General features: G+C 34.0%; 1 protein-coding gene and 1 long non-coding RNA gene across 2 annotated transcripts in view; one reads left to right on the plus strand and one right to left on the minus strand.

Moving 5' to 3' along the window:
• Positions 1 to 17299, plus strand: part of LOC118736253 (kinesin-like protein KIF14) — a 298626-nt gene that overhangs the window by 44994 nt on the left and 236333 nt on the right. The gene's annotated exons all lie outside the window — the stretch shown is intronic.
• LOC118735247 lies at positions 9326 to 12371 on the minus strand. The gene is made up of 2 exons (XR_004992550.1): positions 11669 to 12371; positions 9326 to 9532 (listed from the first exon to the last, which is right to left on the minus strand). It is a non-coding gene; the product is annotated as an uncharacterized LOC118735247 (long non-coding RNA).

Here is a 17299-nt window from a genome sequence, read left to right on the forward strand (position 1 = left end):
AAGTTAATTATATCAAACAATTTCATATTTCTTTTGACATGTGACTCACAATTTTCATATAAATACACACAGCAACTAGGCTCATAGTTTTCTTGCTACATTTCTACGTATTTTGTTTGGCAACTGCGTTTGCTTTAGCTTTTCGCATTCTGTTTTTTACAACGCTTTTATCAACTCGCAATGTTGTGGCTCCAGAAACTTTCAATGTTGTGGGTCCAGAAACTTCCAATGTTGTGTGTCCAGGCACCATAAAACCTTTTCTTTGCAAAGTTCCTAAAAAAAGCATAGGGCATAGGGCGACATCTACCTCTGCAGTTGAGAGGTGGATGTCGCCCTATGCACTATGTACGCTACAGCGGAAATGGACGACACGCCATTTCTTTAAATCAGCGTTGGGCGGAGAGAGCTTTTACTCTGCTCGCGCCTATACCAAATGTATAGAAAGCTTAAAGGAGCTTTGCCTGCGGGTAAGGCAGTGCCTATCAGTGCTTTAAATGAAATTAATTGGTGCTCGTATGTATGCGCATACATATGCATATGCATGTACGTGCATCAATCTATTAATATCGTTGAATTATTTTAATATCTATTGCAAAATTTTATACAAACAAGACTAAAGAGTAAAAAATAAATAATATAAAAAAAAACTTTTTAATATACAACGCTTTTATAAATGGCCTAAAAAGTAGAAAATAATAATTCTCAGTCCCATAGAATTTGTTTTGATAACTTTTGATTTTGAAATTTTAGCAAAAGTCATTATAAACAATTTATGAGATTGAAAATGAAAAGCGTGGGGCGCATGCATGTATGTAATACTCCTATAATGGCAGTAAGAGCTAGTACCGTCCGAAAACACAGATATATCAATGAAACCGTACAAAAGAAAAGGAACACATATGTTTATAAATAAACATATACACAACACATACACAAAAACGGCACTCACTTACACAATACATACCAGGGATGTTGCGAATATTTGCATTCGTATTCGTTATGCGAATGATTCGCATCATTTTACACATTCGCATTCGACAATCGCATTCGCATCAAATGATACGAATGTTTTGCGAATGCGAATGAGTACATGGATAGAGTGTCTACACTAATGTTGTTGAAATGGCTCTAAGTCTGTCTAAGCAGGGTGCGGGCATTAACCGGCTTTTAGGTTCAGGCGCTAAACGGTTAAGTAGTATTTCAAGCAATATTGATGAGTCCTTAACAAGTACTGCTAAAAGTCGTAGAAGCAACCTAGAAATAATTTTAGATTCCTCTAGCGAAGGCAAAGGCTCGGATATAAAATCTGGAAACATTAAAAATGTGAAACAAAAGCTCAATTGAAGGCCTATCTTAAAGAAAAACAGGCTCATCTCGGTGAAAATCCTCTCGATTGGTGGAAAACTAAACAAAAATACGACAAGTTGACAGATCTGGGCCGCAAATATCTGAGCGCTCCACCCGCCGTTCCAAATGAGCAATTTTTTAGTGCAGCCGGCCTTATATACGAGCCGCATTCGCGAATGTGAAAAATATGGCATTCGAAACATCCCTAATACATAACATAAACCGTACTAGACTGTCTCGCTTTAATTTCGGAATGCTTACACCTTGGGAAGTTAGCTTACTGCCAATATAGAAGTATTACATATATGGGCGCATGTGAATGCGGATGCGAATATCTAACATCTAATATCCGCGGATGCGGGTGCGGGTGCGAATGCGGATAAGTATTTTTAAACAATAATTAGAATCTAGCATAATGGCGAGATCGTTGTTTAAACAGCGCTTACAAGCCAAATTAGATGTGTCAGGTGTTTCTAAAGCTCTTTAAAAAGAATTCTTCATTCTCATTCCTTTGGGTGTTTCAGAATTTGGGGAATCTGTAACTTCATCAGCGTTTTTTCGATTTTAGTTTTTGTAACTAGTTTTTAATACCTTCTCCTGCGACTGGTTTGAACAATTTGTGCTTATAGCGAGCTAAATAGTGAATATGGAAATAAATTATTATTTTCCAGGAATGTAAATTTTGAACAAAATTCTGTTTTCAAAGTCGTGGCTGGCAGCGGAATCGGATCAGACTATTGTTATTTTAAAAAAAACACCCCGTTTTTTTATAATCATTTGAATCTCAGAAGTTTTTAGTCAAGGATCCAATGTATATCCCTACCAAAAAAATATTGCACGACAAGTTAACAAAATTACTGTTCTTTAAATTTTTACTAAAAATAAATTCCCCAAAGATCCCCATTTGAAATTATGTAAGATCAAAAGCAAATCACGAAAATTTGGTTAAGAATTACAGTGCACACTTTCTTCCTTTGTGTCTAATAGTTTTTTTAAGATTGGTCAAAAAAAATCATAATAAAGAATGAAAGCAATGCAGGTATTTAAAGAAGAGAAAACTAAAAATATTGTTAAAGAGACTATGTTCTCTTTGACGTACGTCATAGGTCAAGTAGAAGTTGGAACTTGTATGACTGCCCATTATATATAGCTTAAGAAATAATATGTTTAAAGATATTTTTATCAAAGTTGATAGATATGACATTTGACCAGTTTTGTTACACAAATACTCCCACGACCACAGGCAAAAATATTGGCTATGTACAATTTGTCATTTTGTTTGCTATATATACGTTTTATCGGTGCACTTGCTCAACATTCGCATTCGCAAAAGCTCCGCATTGATTATTGCGAATGCGAAAGCGAATGCGAATGTTAAAATTAATGCGGAAGCTCCGCGGTTGCGAATGCGAATGCGAATATTCGCAACAACCCTGGTATGTACATATGTATGTGGGTATATGAATATCGCTTAAAATCGGTCTCAAATTTTGTACAACGCTTTTATCAACTTGCAATGTTGTGTGTCCAGACAGCTATGTATAAAAGCTTTGCTTTGCAAAGTTCCTATTAAGTCTAGATATCAACCTCGTTGGTTCGAGAGGTAGATGTCGCCCTATGCACTACGTACGCTACAGCGGAAATGGACGATACCCCATTTCTTTAAACGAAATTAATTGGTGCTCGTATGTATGTACATACATATGTATATGCATGTGTGTGCACCAATCTATTAATATCGTTGAATTATTTTAATATCTATTGCAAAATTTTATACAGACAAGACTAAAAAGTAAAAAATAAATAACATAAAAAAACTTTTTAATATACAACTCTTTTATAAATGGACTAAAAAGTAGAAAATAAAAATTCTCAGTCCCATAGAATTTGTTTTGATAACTTTTGATTTTGAAATTTTAGCAAAAGTCATTATAAACAATTTATGAGATTGAAAATGAAAAGCGTGGGGCGCATGCAATACTAAGCATTAGATTTAATTGACAACAGTCAAACTACATAACATAGACCTAAAATTTTTACAGATTGCTTTTGTTAAAAAAGGCGTTCATGCCGAAAACTAATCTAATCAAAATACATTCGACTCGTGTATGGATTTTCACAATATCATATCATGATTCCAGAAAATTATAAAAACAATACAAAATTATAAAATTATTAGCACCAATAGCTGACACCTCGAAAAAACAAATAAGCCACAATACTCGCTAGTGTAATTTTCTAATTTGTACGTTTCAAAAAATAAATAATAAGCATTGAAAGTTTGAAAAAATACATTTTTAGCATAAAATCGTTTCATGTGCAAATATAGAACTTGACGTAAAACGTACGTTTCATATTAGTTGAAAACTTAAATCCTAAAGTGCACGTAATCCTTTCATCGTAAGGGGTCAAAATCCAATGCATACTACATATTAGGCTTGGCGGATTTTGAACTAAAGAGCGGAAGAGCTCTTTTAATTGAATTGGTTCATTAGTTCGTTTATTAACGTGAACTAAAGTTTTCTGTGGCAATACTCCAATAAAAATAAAAATATAATTTACAACACATATGGGAACTAGTTTTTCGTTGTTAGGGCATAAAGAAACAGCTGATCAGAATTCGCGTTAAAAATACATTTATTTTATTAAATTTCCATTATTTTATATCGTTTAGTGCAATACTTAGTATTTAATTGAGATTTTGGTATTCGCTGTTAAAGACTTTCTCTTTCAGATGCCAAAGCGAAGCGCAATTTTCTCACATTTCGAAAGTAAAGGAAATGAAATTAAATGCAGGAAAGAAAATTAAATGCAGGAATTGCAGAGTTTCCATAAACAACCTTTCTTGATTTTGGAGAAAGACGAATGAATGAAGACGACTGAATTGTGTCGTCATTTATGTTGCTCTGTAACTCCCCTGCAGAAAATCTGACTATCTCAGAACTAGCGTAGAACTAGACCTTTTGCCGACAGTACTTGTTCTAGCTCAATACCTACCAACTGTCCAGTTTTACACGGCGATAGGTGTGGCAGCGAATAATCATTTGATGAAATTAATCGATTATTTTTGTCTAATTTACGATTTAATCGTAGTTTTGTGTTTCATTAATCGATTCATTGTAAAATAATCGTAAAAATATTTTCAAGAAATATGAATTCTGTAGTTGTCTAAAATCCATCTATCGAACATTCTTTTTTGCTAGCTGCATCAACTTTACTCGACCCGAGGTTCAAAAAAATTCATTTGAAAGATCCGTTTGCATTGACCTGAGTAATAAAGTTCTTGCGAACTTAAATAACACTGGTTTACAGCAAAAATGTTCAATGGATGCCACTATCCAATTCCTATATAGAATTGCTCGAAAATCTACCTAATTTTTTATTCTATGGATAAGTTTTCCAGATATTTTCAATTTACCGTTATTCAGCTTAAAACAAAAAGTGGTTACACTTAATCACGTATATCTTACGAACCAATTTAACAATCTTAATTTGATTACGGCAAATGAAAGCTAACAAAATGCTACATAGACCGTATATACATCACTTTTCGATAGGTCTGATAGTTTCTGACAAATTAATTAATCATTCCAGATTTTTTATTTTTTTTTTTATGAAAATATGAAAAATTTACAAAATAACAGGTTCTTTGTCAAATTTTTGCCTTTGTGCTAATGCCTGTTCTGTTACAAAAAAATCCAGTTACTAATAAAGAAAATCGATGGATAAATAAAAAAGTAATGAGTGGTCAAATGAAAATGCGCAAACATTTTATGTATGAAATATGAGCATAAAAGCGTGCTACTTAGGTGTACATGGCGTATGAGTAACATTATATCCTGCTCATTTCTCATACAAAAAATCTTTGCGCGTTTCCATTTGACCACTCATTACTTCTTATTTATTCATCGATTTGCTTCAATAGTAGCTTGATTTTTTAGTAAGATAACAGGCTTAAGCACAACTACAAAAATTTGACACAGAACCGCTTAGTTTTTTAATTTTTCTCCTGTTAAAATTTGATTTTTAATTTTTTTCATAAAAAGGAAAAAAAAACTGGAATAATTAATTAGTACACGGTTTATGGAAAATTTTGTTAGCTTTCATTTGTCGTATTCCATTTTCAGTTTGTTAAATTGGTTCATGATATATAAGTGACTAAGTGGAAAACAATAAGTCTGTTCATAGGACATGCTGGAACAAAAGCGGATAGTTCACCCCATATAAAGAGATCAAAAGTGGTATTAGTCGCATGTTCCTTTGCGATTGCTCCCGGAGTCATCCCGGATTGGTCGCATTTTTTGCAGGGTATGTATACCAAGCATGCCGAGCTCTGGCTGTAGCTGAGTGCGCGAAGATGCTTTCCACAATTTGTTGATTTCCAGAGGGTCAGGGTTCGAATTCCATTGCAGGCAACATGCATGTTTTTATCTTAATTATGAACAAGCATCCGTGAAGTGCAAAACGAACGAATATTTTCCACTATACAATACTTTCATTGACGTTTATAGTAAGATCAATTACGTTTCCGTTTGATTTTACTATTGTTTCCCCTCAGTGTAGAATCAGTAGTAAATGAGTTCGATCTTTGTGCTCCTCATAAATCTCTTGTACACAAACGAAGGCGAAAAGATGATGTTTTGGGTCACCCACAAGATGAAATGAGTTTCTATTTAAATTGTCAAGTCCTAGAACTAAAGCTGAATATCATTAACGCTTGGGAGGAAATGAATACTGTTTACCCAAAACTTTACGGACTTTCGAAAAAATACTGTCATTTAGTTGGTACCTCGGTGTCTGCTGAGCGCCTTTTTTCAAAGCTGGTGCTACAGCCACCGAGAAACGCAACCGCTTAACAACAAAACGCTTATCAAAGCTTATTTTTTGCAAACTTGGTTGAATAATAAATAATTTTCGCCGCTAAAAATACTCGTTTTATTTTATTTAAGGCTAATTAACAAGAGAATTAGAGATTTTTTATGGAAAAGTGTTTTTGTGAATATTCACAGTAAAAAGTGCCTTCGATTAATCGATTATTTTTCAATTTGTTTTTTTTTTTGACTTCTGATTAATCATGTGATTAATTAATTGTTTTTTTTTTTGCCATCCCTACACGGCGATGTCATTGGCAGTGGCAATTGTCGCCCAGTGCATTACTTTGCAATTAGTTTTTAACCGGTTCCGTTTTGGACAGTTCGTTTTATAAGAAAACGTTTTGAAGATTCGATTTTTGGATACTTTTTCCGTTTCTTCTTTTCTTTTACAGATTCCATGTTTGTTACATATCTATTTCATACAAAAAAAATTATTGTAAGCGGCACGCAGCAATTTAAATTCATTGAATCTGAAAATACAACTACCTCCACCGCGATTTGAACTCGCCACCAACAATGCTTGAGTCGGAGGTCTTCTCGATGAGCTACTTTCATATTGTACAAGAAGTAGAATTTGTACACTTACACCGCAAGTTTCAACTGCCCCGCTCTGCAGTCGTTTTGCTCTAGTTTAGAGATAGTTCTGAAATATGTATCTCGGAACTAGCGCTTTGCCAGACTGTCTCCAAATTTTACTGCAGGATCAGCTCCTAAATACTATCAATCGAGTTCAATTATGTCAACCAAAGTTCAATAAGGTGAACGCACTAAGACTCATAAAAGCTAGTTTATGGAGCTGAACGAACTAGAAGTGAATTAATCTTCAAAGCAAACTAAAAAATCCAACTCCACTACATATAATATCTTTTCAACACAATATTTGACAGACATTTTTTTTATATATTTATTGGTTTCCCTTCACAGAGTTAATTTTTGCTTGAATCGCTATTTTAAATGATTCTCGTTTTTTTTTTAAATAGCCGCTGAATCCGCAATCAGAGTTGCCCGAGAAAGTCCCCTAAAAATCTTAATTTTTTCCAAAAAATCTTCAAAATAAGATTTTAAAGCTTAAAAGAATCTTTTCGATCCCAAAAAATCTTCATTTAAAAATACCTAAAAAGAAACACAAAATTCGATATTGTCTTTACAGCCCTTATTATGTTGCTTGAAAAAATTACCAATTTCAAGTTATAAAGTCCTTTTTATAACAACTTAAACTTAAAATGAATATAGCCTCGTATCATCACAAAATTTGTAGCACAGTTAACATATGTATATATATGCTGGCGAAAATATAAATAGGGACGCGACATTTTGCAAGTTTTGACCGACTTCAAAAAAGGAGGAGTTTATCAATTCGTGCGAATATTTTTTTATGTATATATGTTACCGTATAACTTTGTACCACGATTGAGAGAATACAAAGGTTGCGCCGATCTCGGACCGCTATTCCTCTCTTAACGAATTTGACAGAATCGTTGTTTGCATGACGTCACACTTGTGCAACTTGTTTACGTTTTCCTTGCAACATTTTTCTTCTTCTTCCATTCTTGCTCACGTTCTGGCATTTCTCTCCCGCAATTGCACCAGTGTGACGTCACACAAAAGTTATTCTCAAAAATCCTCTCTGATCGGCGCAATCTTGTATTCTATCATTCTTGACTTTGTACTACTTGAACTGATTTCGATAACTCCTTTTTATCGGAAAGGGTGGTCCCATACTAATTTGGTTTAGATACGGCCATTGGATCATGAAGAAATTGACAATCAACTTTTATATGAGAATTGAAGTCGCTTGTGGTTTTTGTTTAAAAATTACTTGTTTTTTTTTTATGAAAGAATAGCTCATTATCAATCAAAAACCATGACACAAAGTTCCATAACAATTTTGAGCTTTTTAATTCGATTAATTGATATGTTAACATGGATGTGTTTTATAAATTTACCGCCCCTTTTTTTCTCATTATACATTTATTCATGTAAACCCATCAGCAAATGTTTCTTAAATAGCAGTTAACTTGAAATTTTCCATTGTTGTCATTTAAACTAGACGGGATACATTCTTCTTCCTTAATTTGCTGCTAACAATAATGTAGCAAGGATAATATAAATAAGTTAACAATTTTAACTTAAATATCACATATACATATATCATCATACACAAAAATTTTCATTTTGAAGATATTTTCAGTGTAAAATTTTGCTTTTTAAAAAATCTTCTTTTGAAAACTTTTAATAAAAAACAGCCCAAAAAATCTTCATTTTCAGGATAAATCTTGACTTATGGCTGTCCACAATACCCTTCGTTCCCCTAATTGCAAGGAAAAACAATGTTGTCACCATTAGGCTACCTCAATAAACAAGTTTTACAGAGATATTACAATATTTTTTACCATTATTATCGTAAACTAAATGGTAGCAAATTTGTATGCATATTTCCCTCTAACAGGGTGGGGGAAGGTTTAAACCCCCAAAAGAAAGACGAAATATGTAGCTATCGATTGGCATTATCAAGGTGTACTTTTATTTTTTGACCGACTTAAAAAAAGAAGGAGGTTATCAATTATTCGGAATATTTTTTAAGTATGTTACCGCATAACTTAGGACCTAACCGATTTCTATAATTTTTTTTTTAAAGGTGCCACCTCAGAGGTGGTCCCGTACTAATTTGGTTAGATCCGATCATTGGATCATGAAGAAATAACGGAAATTTTAAATTTGTATATGGGAATTGAAGTCGGTTTTGGTTTTTTGCTTAAAAATTACTTTTTTTTGCTTTTGGTTGACTCTTTGCAGGAATTACCCATATACCTATGTAGAGTAAATGATAAAAATTAAAAAAAAATGTTTTGAGATATCAAGAAACTTCATTAAAAAGAGATTGTTATCTTATCTGTGGCAACAAAATAAGACGTTTCACAAACAGTTGGGCGACGGCTAAAAATAAATAATTTTCTTAAGCAGTTACAATATTTGTACTTATGTATGTACGTATGTATGTATGTACTCATGTAGTAAAATAATATACAACATACATACATATACATATACTACGTATTTTTAGGCTCTTGTACACTGGAATTACCATCAAAGCCAAGGTAATTTTATCAAACGCAATTCATGCAAGAAGTATTTTATTATTTATAATTTTTTAATGGTGAAGCACGTAAACACTTAAACTAGAATGCCACTAGAAAAGTTGCGATAACGTTGTTTTGTTAACAATTTAACTGCGTTTCCAAACTTGCATTTACAGCTTTGAGGAACGCATTTACAAGATTTTGCTTTAGTTTTCACTCTCATCATTTTATCTAAAAAAGAAAACAACAAACAATAATGAGCATCTAACTACAAATGTTCTTTGAGTGCGGCCACGTGAACTGCACCCGAAAATTTCGGCAAGTAAAGTACTTATACTCCGTATATTCGCATTCAAATATTTTGAAAAATTCTTTTACTATTTGTCCAAATTATTGATAGTTATATTTTAAAGTATGACAAAATTAAAAAATTAGTTTCTTTTAAACTACAAAACATTGAACTCTTGTAGATAAATATTTACACATCATCATACAAAAGCAACAAGGCCTACTTCTTCTAAATAATTGTTATTTTTTACTACTTTTATTACTTTGTATGAAAAGGCAGTTACGCAAATATGCGCCAATGCATTACCTTTAATAATCTGTAAATAGATGTTTGTCCCTATCATTAGTATCGAAAATAATCCTATTTATGTCATGCGATGTTGCATTCTTCCATACAAAAAATCAAATTCACCTTCAAGTTACTAAGCAGCATGTTGCTTCCTTAGTGCCGCATAGAGGAGTATTTGCATAGTAAAACCAGTCAAAATTATTTGGTGTGCTTTTCTGCTAGGTAATAAAAGAAAACACGGAACTTAATCATAGTTAAGCGTTTTATGAGAAAAAATACTAATTATGCTTATCTTAGAAAAAGTAGAAAAAATAGTTTATTTTTTCAACAGATCTTCGACAAATAACATTCGATCGTTACCTAATTCTTATTTAATTAATCAGACCTACAGCTTTTTAATTATTTGAGCATCTCTCTTTATATTTAACTACACGTCGAATATTTCTGCTTTAAATCCCTTTTGAAAGATATTACACTTCGTCCGCAAATAGCAGATGAAGGGGGACGCAGAGTGACAGTTTTATAACAGAAGTTTGTAGCCAAGGATCCAATGTTTGTATATCCCTATGGAAAAAGCAAGTGAACAAAAATTGTATTTTTTGAAATTTTTGCTAAATATAAATATCCCAAAGGCCTCATTTGAAATGACTGAAACGAATATAACTTCAAAATAAAATCACTAAATGGGGTTTAAAATTTTAGTACACACTTCTTACATGTCCACAAAAAACATGATAAAGAAAGAAACAAAAATCAAGCTATTTAAATCGCAGGAAAAAAATCATAAAAAGGACTATGTTCTCTTTGACGTACGTCAAAGATCAAGTGGAAGTGGGAACTTGTATGGCTGTCCATTGATAGCTCGGTCACATCTCCTTATTTGGCGCTGTAGCCGCCTAAGCGATTTTGGCCGAGTTCAACAAGGCAAGCCAAGTGAATCCAAGTCCTTCTCCAATCGGTCTTTTCATCGCATTGAGGACCTCCCTCTCCTCTGCTACCACCAGCGGGTTCCGAGTTGAATACTTTCGGAGCTGGAGCGTCGGTGTCCATTCGAACGACATGGCCAAGCCAGCGGAGCCGTTGTATTCTCGTTGCACTATGCCCATGTCCTTGTAAAGCTCATACATCTTATCGTCTGCGGTACTCGCTGTCGCCAGCGCGTAAAGGCCCGTAAATCTTGCGCAAAATCTTTGTCTCGAATACTCCAAGAGTCGCCACATCGGATGTTATTGTCCTTGCTTCTGCGCCATATACCAGCACGGGGATGATAATGACTTATAGAGCGTGGTTTTCATACGTCGAGAGAGGATTCGAGAGGTGCGAATGCGCTGACTCTCTACTTTCTCGAAATTATAACGTGGGTGCCAAGGCGCTAATTCGCTGACTGTTTGCTTGATAACAGGGTATACTTCGTCTTGTCCTCGTTTACCACCAGGCCCATTTGACTTTTGACCTGTTTTATTATACGAATACTCCTTCGAGGCTAAGCCGACGAGATATCCGCACGTAAACTCGTTATATTTGTACTGAAAATTTCACTCATCGCATGATAAAAGAATTAATTTCTCCAAAAAAAATAATAAGGATAAACATATTTGTTATATATTTGTATAAAAAAGTCCATAACTTGGAGAATTTTTTCAAACTGTTTGAATGCCACCATAAGCATTATAAGTACATACTTAACAATGATATGCTTTTTTCAAAAATCTGTGTCTTTGAGAAATTTTCGAGGTATAGTTGACGTAGCCGCACTCATTTTGATTTTTTCTTATAAAAATATAACTCACGATTCTGGGACTCATCGCTAGATTTCTGATCTCTTTTCTTCTTTATGGCGCCTAGTATTTTTTTGTACATTTTTACCTTTTTTTTCGTCAAACGTGCTTATGTAGTTCTACTGGGAACTTTTCGTCTAATGGCAACAACTGTTGTAGTTAATGAAAATGAGTTACTGTCTGGTTAAGCTTTTATACATTTTTGCCGCACGGCATGACACTTGCGGTTGCCCTTTCGTTTAATATAATACATAATTACTTATTCCATGTTTTCTTGCAATTATCCAGACCACATTCTGGATTAAATTAATTAAATACACTTGTACCTACCATATCGCTAAACCGCGAAACATATTTTTCCCACAAAAAGCAAGTTTTGTTAAAATAAAGACTCATAGAAACTAAATACTACATATAAACTGAAGATAAAATTTTCAAATTAACTTTTACCCTAGGTGCTACGAACATTTTGCCACCAGGGGCAAAAATTCTTATTATTTATTAAATTACACTGGTCGTCGATGGTCAAAGAAAGGGTAAAACGGCATTCATATTCCTATAGTAAATTTTTTCAGATTGGTTTCTGTTTGCGAGTTTTGCAAAATTTCGGTGGGCTTAAATTCAGATACCTACTATATTTGTTATCAACATGGGAAATATTAATTTATGCAAACGAATATAAAAGGCATGAGCTTGCAAAAATAGAAAAGCATGAATATACTATTTTCTACGTTTATGCGCACTCATTATTTGCAGATAACAATTTGCAAAATGGTAAATTTTATCAAATAAACGCAATTTTTCTTTATTTGAAAAAAAAACTAAGTCATGCAAATAGGTTTTGATATTTGATTATTTGCAAAATGGGTCAAGACGTTGCATTTCAGATTTATTTTATTTTTCGGTGGAAAGGCAACATTGAATAAGAAGCTTTCCACGTCACACAGAAATTTGCAAACACCTTACGTATAAACTTAATAATAGGTTTGTATACATTTGCTTACGCCTACTAGTTATATATGCATTCTTAAAGAGACAAAGATGTTTTTTTTTAATTTAAAATTTTATTAAAATAATATTGGGCAAAATCTGAACAACTTACATCATATCAATTTCAAATAATAATAATAATAGATTGGCGCGTACACAATATGTTAGTGTTTGGCCGACCTTCTCCTTTGTGGCGTGCCGATATGTTATGTACCTGTCTTCGTCGAGAGGATATTATAGCCCAGTTCACTTGAATAGGTACACATATTCTCCTTAAGATCCAATCTTATATATAGACTTGTGGGCATCAGAGAAGTTTCTTTTTAACTTCATTTTGAAGAATGATTAATTTCGAAGAAAAGCGGTGAAAATGACCTTGACACCTTGATTACTTTGGATTTTATTCCACTTTTTATCAAACAACACGAAAATTATGTTTAATTTTTTGATTCACTTGAATACGTACAAGGATGCGTAGCCTCCTTATGTGTGTAGCAAAGTTATTAAAATTGCACTTAAAACCTTTTAAAGAATTCAAAGTATAATCAGACCTATAACACAGCAAGAATGGGCGAAGCTGGCGCACTTTCAACTGGAAGAAATGTATAAATAGAGGGCTTCATGGATCCAGGACTTTGCAGGCGATTTGTTGGGAATAAAACTGAAGGAAATGCAAATTTTTTTCATGAGGCCAAAAAGATATTTCCTGATGCCCACAAGTCCAGATATAAGCTGGGATCGTGAGGAAAATATGTGTACCTATTCAAGTGAACCGGGACGGATGTATGTAAAAATTTATAGATCTGCTAAACTATATTTTTCTTAATTATGCAAGTTTATATTCGCTTACATACATTTTTTTTCGCAACGTGATCGAAAATAAAGCTTTCCAAAGCTTAGCAACCGAAAGTTTTGCAAAATTCGCAATAATTCGCAAATAAGAACCGATATGAAAATCGAAAGGTACACTCTAAAAAATCTGTTTAAAAATGCGACTATAAATCGAGTATATTTTTGTTTATTTTTAAATTTTTTTGGTAAATTTAAAGGATGAATATGTATTTTCCTCGATTACACATTTTCGTGTGTAAAAATCCTTTTTGTTAGTGGCTTTACACAATTCTAAGGGTGAAATCAAACAGATGATGTGTATTTTGGAGCTTGTACAAACTTTCTTAGTAAATTTACGCACAACGCAGCAGCTATATTACACTCTTAAAAGTCCGAAATTTAAACAAACTATTCGTTGAATAATCGAGCATGTAATTTCGCGAATAATAAGGTAGGAAATCAGTAATCTACCTTTTAGGTAGGAAATCTACACAATTTTTTTTTAGAGTGTTTATTCGAAATTTTCTTCTTCTTACTTGGCGCTGTAACCGCCTAAGCGATTTTGGCCAAGTTCAACAAAGCATGCAGTCGTTTCTTTCATGTGACGCCAATTGGATATACGAAGTGAAGCCAAGTTCTTCTCCACTTGGTATTTCCATCGCCCATCGCAGTGGTGGGCCTCCGTCTTCCTCTTCTACCACCAGCGGAGTGGAACGTCGGTGTTCATTCGAATGACATGGCCAAGCCAGCGGAGCCGCTGCATTTTCGCTGCAGTGTGTCCATGTCATTAGGGCTATTCGCGATCCGGTGCAAATGGCCTAGCATCATTGCATTGCAAATTTGTATTGCAAATTATTTGCAATACACAAACAAAATACACGCATTTGCATTTGTCATGGCTTGGCAAATTTGCAATACCGAAAATCCATAGCATAAAAATGCTATGCATTGCATTCATAAACAAAACCAAAGCTGATGCACAAAAATTGTTTTGCAAAAGCTTTACCATGACAGTTTAATAAAGGTCGCTCACAATCCATGGCATATTTCTGCAATTGCATACATTTGTCAGCTCTTATGCACCGAATCGCGAATAGCCCTATTGTAAAGCTCTCATCGTTCCATCGTGTGCGGTCTCGTCGTCGTGCAGTGGTCCAATCTGCTCTAGTAGGGTAATTTAAATATTATATTAAGAAATAAGATATATATCGGGATGAAATTTTGCACAAATTATGTTAGAATGACTAACAACTTCTGCTCATAAAATGGGCAAGATCGAATAGCGACCACGCATGCCAACCATATAATTAAAAAATTGTTAAATTTTTCGTCAATTTCTTGTATATTTTTTAAACACTTGCGCACGGTTATAGATACCTGCATACTAGCGTGGGCCGAAAATCCGTTTTTTTTTTAGCATTTTGATAGGTAATAGCAAAAATATGGTTAATTATGCTTTAAAAAAATCTGTGTAAAATTTGGAATTTTTTGGTCAATATCCTAGGCTCGCCCAAGTCCATCAAAGTTTAGCCTAGGACAGACATGGGCACTTTTTTTCCCGCGCAGTAGCGAAAGTGCGAGCGCGGGCTGGAGAAAGGGAAAAACAGTTTACGGGAGGAAGGGTATGAAAAGTTGCGAAAAAGTTATTTATATCCCATCGACATCATGTTCATCGCAGTACGGCTGCGGTAATACTGACTTTGTGTACCAAACAAAGAGCATATATTTTCCTCATATACACAATAAGCCATCGTTCGGACTTCGCTCCGATAGGAGTAGATTTGTCGAAAAAATTTGAAACCTAGTCCTCTACTTCGCTCAACTGAAAATCTGCTCCGTTTTGTTGCATCAACAAATTTACTCTTCAAATAGAAAGGAGGTGGGGTTTTTAATAGCAAACTAAAAGTTATATTTTACCTTTTTATCCACACGATTGTTACATTGGTGAGCATCAGCAACTTTGCAAATACACTTGAATTCGTGAATAGATCCTCACAATCGCCCGATTTGAACCCGATCGAAAAATATTGCTCTGTCTAAAGTTCTGTAATTGCGTCGTTGCCCACCGATGTAACAATTGTCCCGGTAAAGAAAGAATGAAATAACTTTTTATTAATATTAACCAAGGCATTTTAACTTTAATGATAATTGCTCGTTGGATTAAGGCGCCTTTACACGGGTCGATTTTCTAGTAGATTTTTGTCGTTCAACCAAAATCGACCCGTGTAAATGACAACTCAACCACTAGCTGGTCGATTTTCCAGTCTACAGATATCGATCCTTATAAGGCCGCTTTAGCTCCTTATTTGTACAAGGATACGAGGAGAAATGAATTGTTTTTTATAAAGATAAGAAATGCACATCTACTACAAATACTTGATATTTACTTCCTTTTTTGTAGTCCGAACCCAGCAAAGAGCGCTCGGTGAAGGTCAGCTAGTGATCAAATTTGCCAACAGGGCTGCCAAACATACATAGCTATGAAGTGCCATATTGAGGATAAAAAAGTGCTAAAACGTGCCAAATAGAAAATTAAAAGTGCCAAAAAAGGTGTCATTCTCTTTAGTTCTTCCCATTAGCATTAAAATTAGACAAATTAAAACAAAAGCCCAATGTCAAAGTAAGATAAACCAGTTGTATACACTATAGAAATTAGAAAATTTTAGTTGAGAAAAAGAAGTACACGCAAAGGATTTCACAAAAATGTATTTTAATTTGGCTTTTTTTCAAAAGTGCCATTTTGGCACTTTGTGCAAAATTGAAAAATTCAGTGCCATTTCATGTAAAATAGTGCCCAAAATGGCACGGTTTGAGCCAAGTTGGCAGCCCTGATCGCCAAGTTTTTTATTTAAAAAAGCACCAAAATACTGAAAATAGCGCAATTTTCCCCCAAAAAAAAACACCAATTTTGTGTTGCTGTGTTTAATAGTATTTTCGCATATAAAGCTGTATGTTCAAATATTTTAAGTAATCACACAATGAAACTTGTAAATATTTCCAACTTAATCAATTTAATAAATTGGATTTGCAAAATGTTTTTTTATTCGTAAAACAATTTCCAAAACTTGGTTTTTCTAGAGGCTTTATTTTCATGCCGTTGCTTACTTTTGTACAAATGCGCACACCTAGCTAATTAGCAGAATATTCTATGGATTCCGTGATAGAGACTGTGTGAAAACTTTGCGTTTGGATTATCTTGGAGCATATTATCCAGAGGAGAAGCTCGGCCAAACACTAACATATGTGTAAGTCAAATACAATGTCACCATAGAATCACGTTTTTATTATAAAATTGCCTTGAAAAGGGCACCAAAGAACAAAACAAGCGCTAAACTAAATAATTTTCGCCTTTTAATTCCCTAAACGCACTTAATTTCTTGCGAAAGGCACAAAGTTGGCAACAGTTATATCGATGTCAAATTTGCTCATATACAAGCATGGACAGAGAGTGAGCGCCTGCTTAAAGAGCGTAAGCATCACATGCAAATACATGCGAGAACGTAACAAAGCGAACGCAAATTCATTCAAACGTAATTGGCACACTAACACAATCACGCTTTCAGCTCGCGTTTACTTGTGGTAGTGATCACATCTGCTCATATAAGTTATACTTTTCGGGTTCCGAATAAATAATAACACTACCTACTATGTAGGTTTGATATCTATTTTGATCGTAACTTTATGCTCCGCATATGCGGTAGTAACGAGCTAAGAGCCTGGCAAAAGACTGAATATTAGAATTAAGACAAAGCTTACTCTACCCTACTTAATCCCTACTGTAGCAGAGACTGTAGTAGTTGATATCTTTGGTGTTGTTGTTGT

The sequence above is a fragment of the Rhagoletis pomonella genome, unplaced genomic scaffold (genome assembly GCF_013731165.1).
Source record: "Rhagoletis pomonella isolate Grant_MI unplaced genomic scaffold, Rhpom_1.0 Rhpom_scaffold_00003, whole genome shotgun sequence".
In the NCBI taxonomy this organism is placed as follows: Eukaryota; Metazoa; Arthropoda; class Insecta; order Diptera; family Tephritidae; genus Rhagoletis; species Rhagoletis pomonella.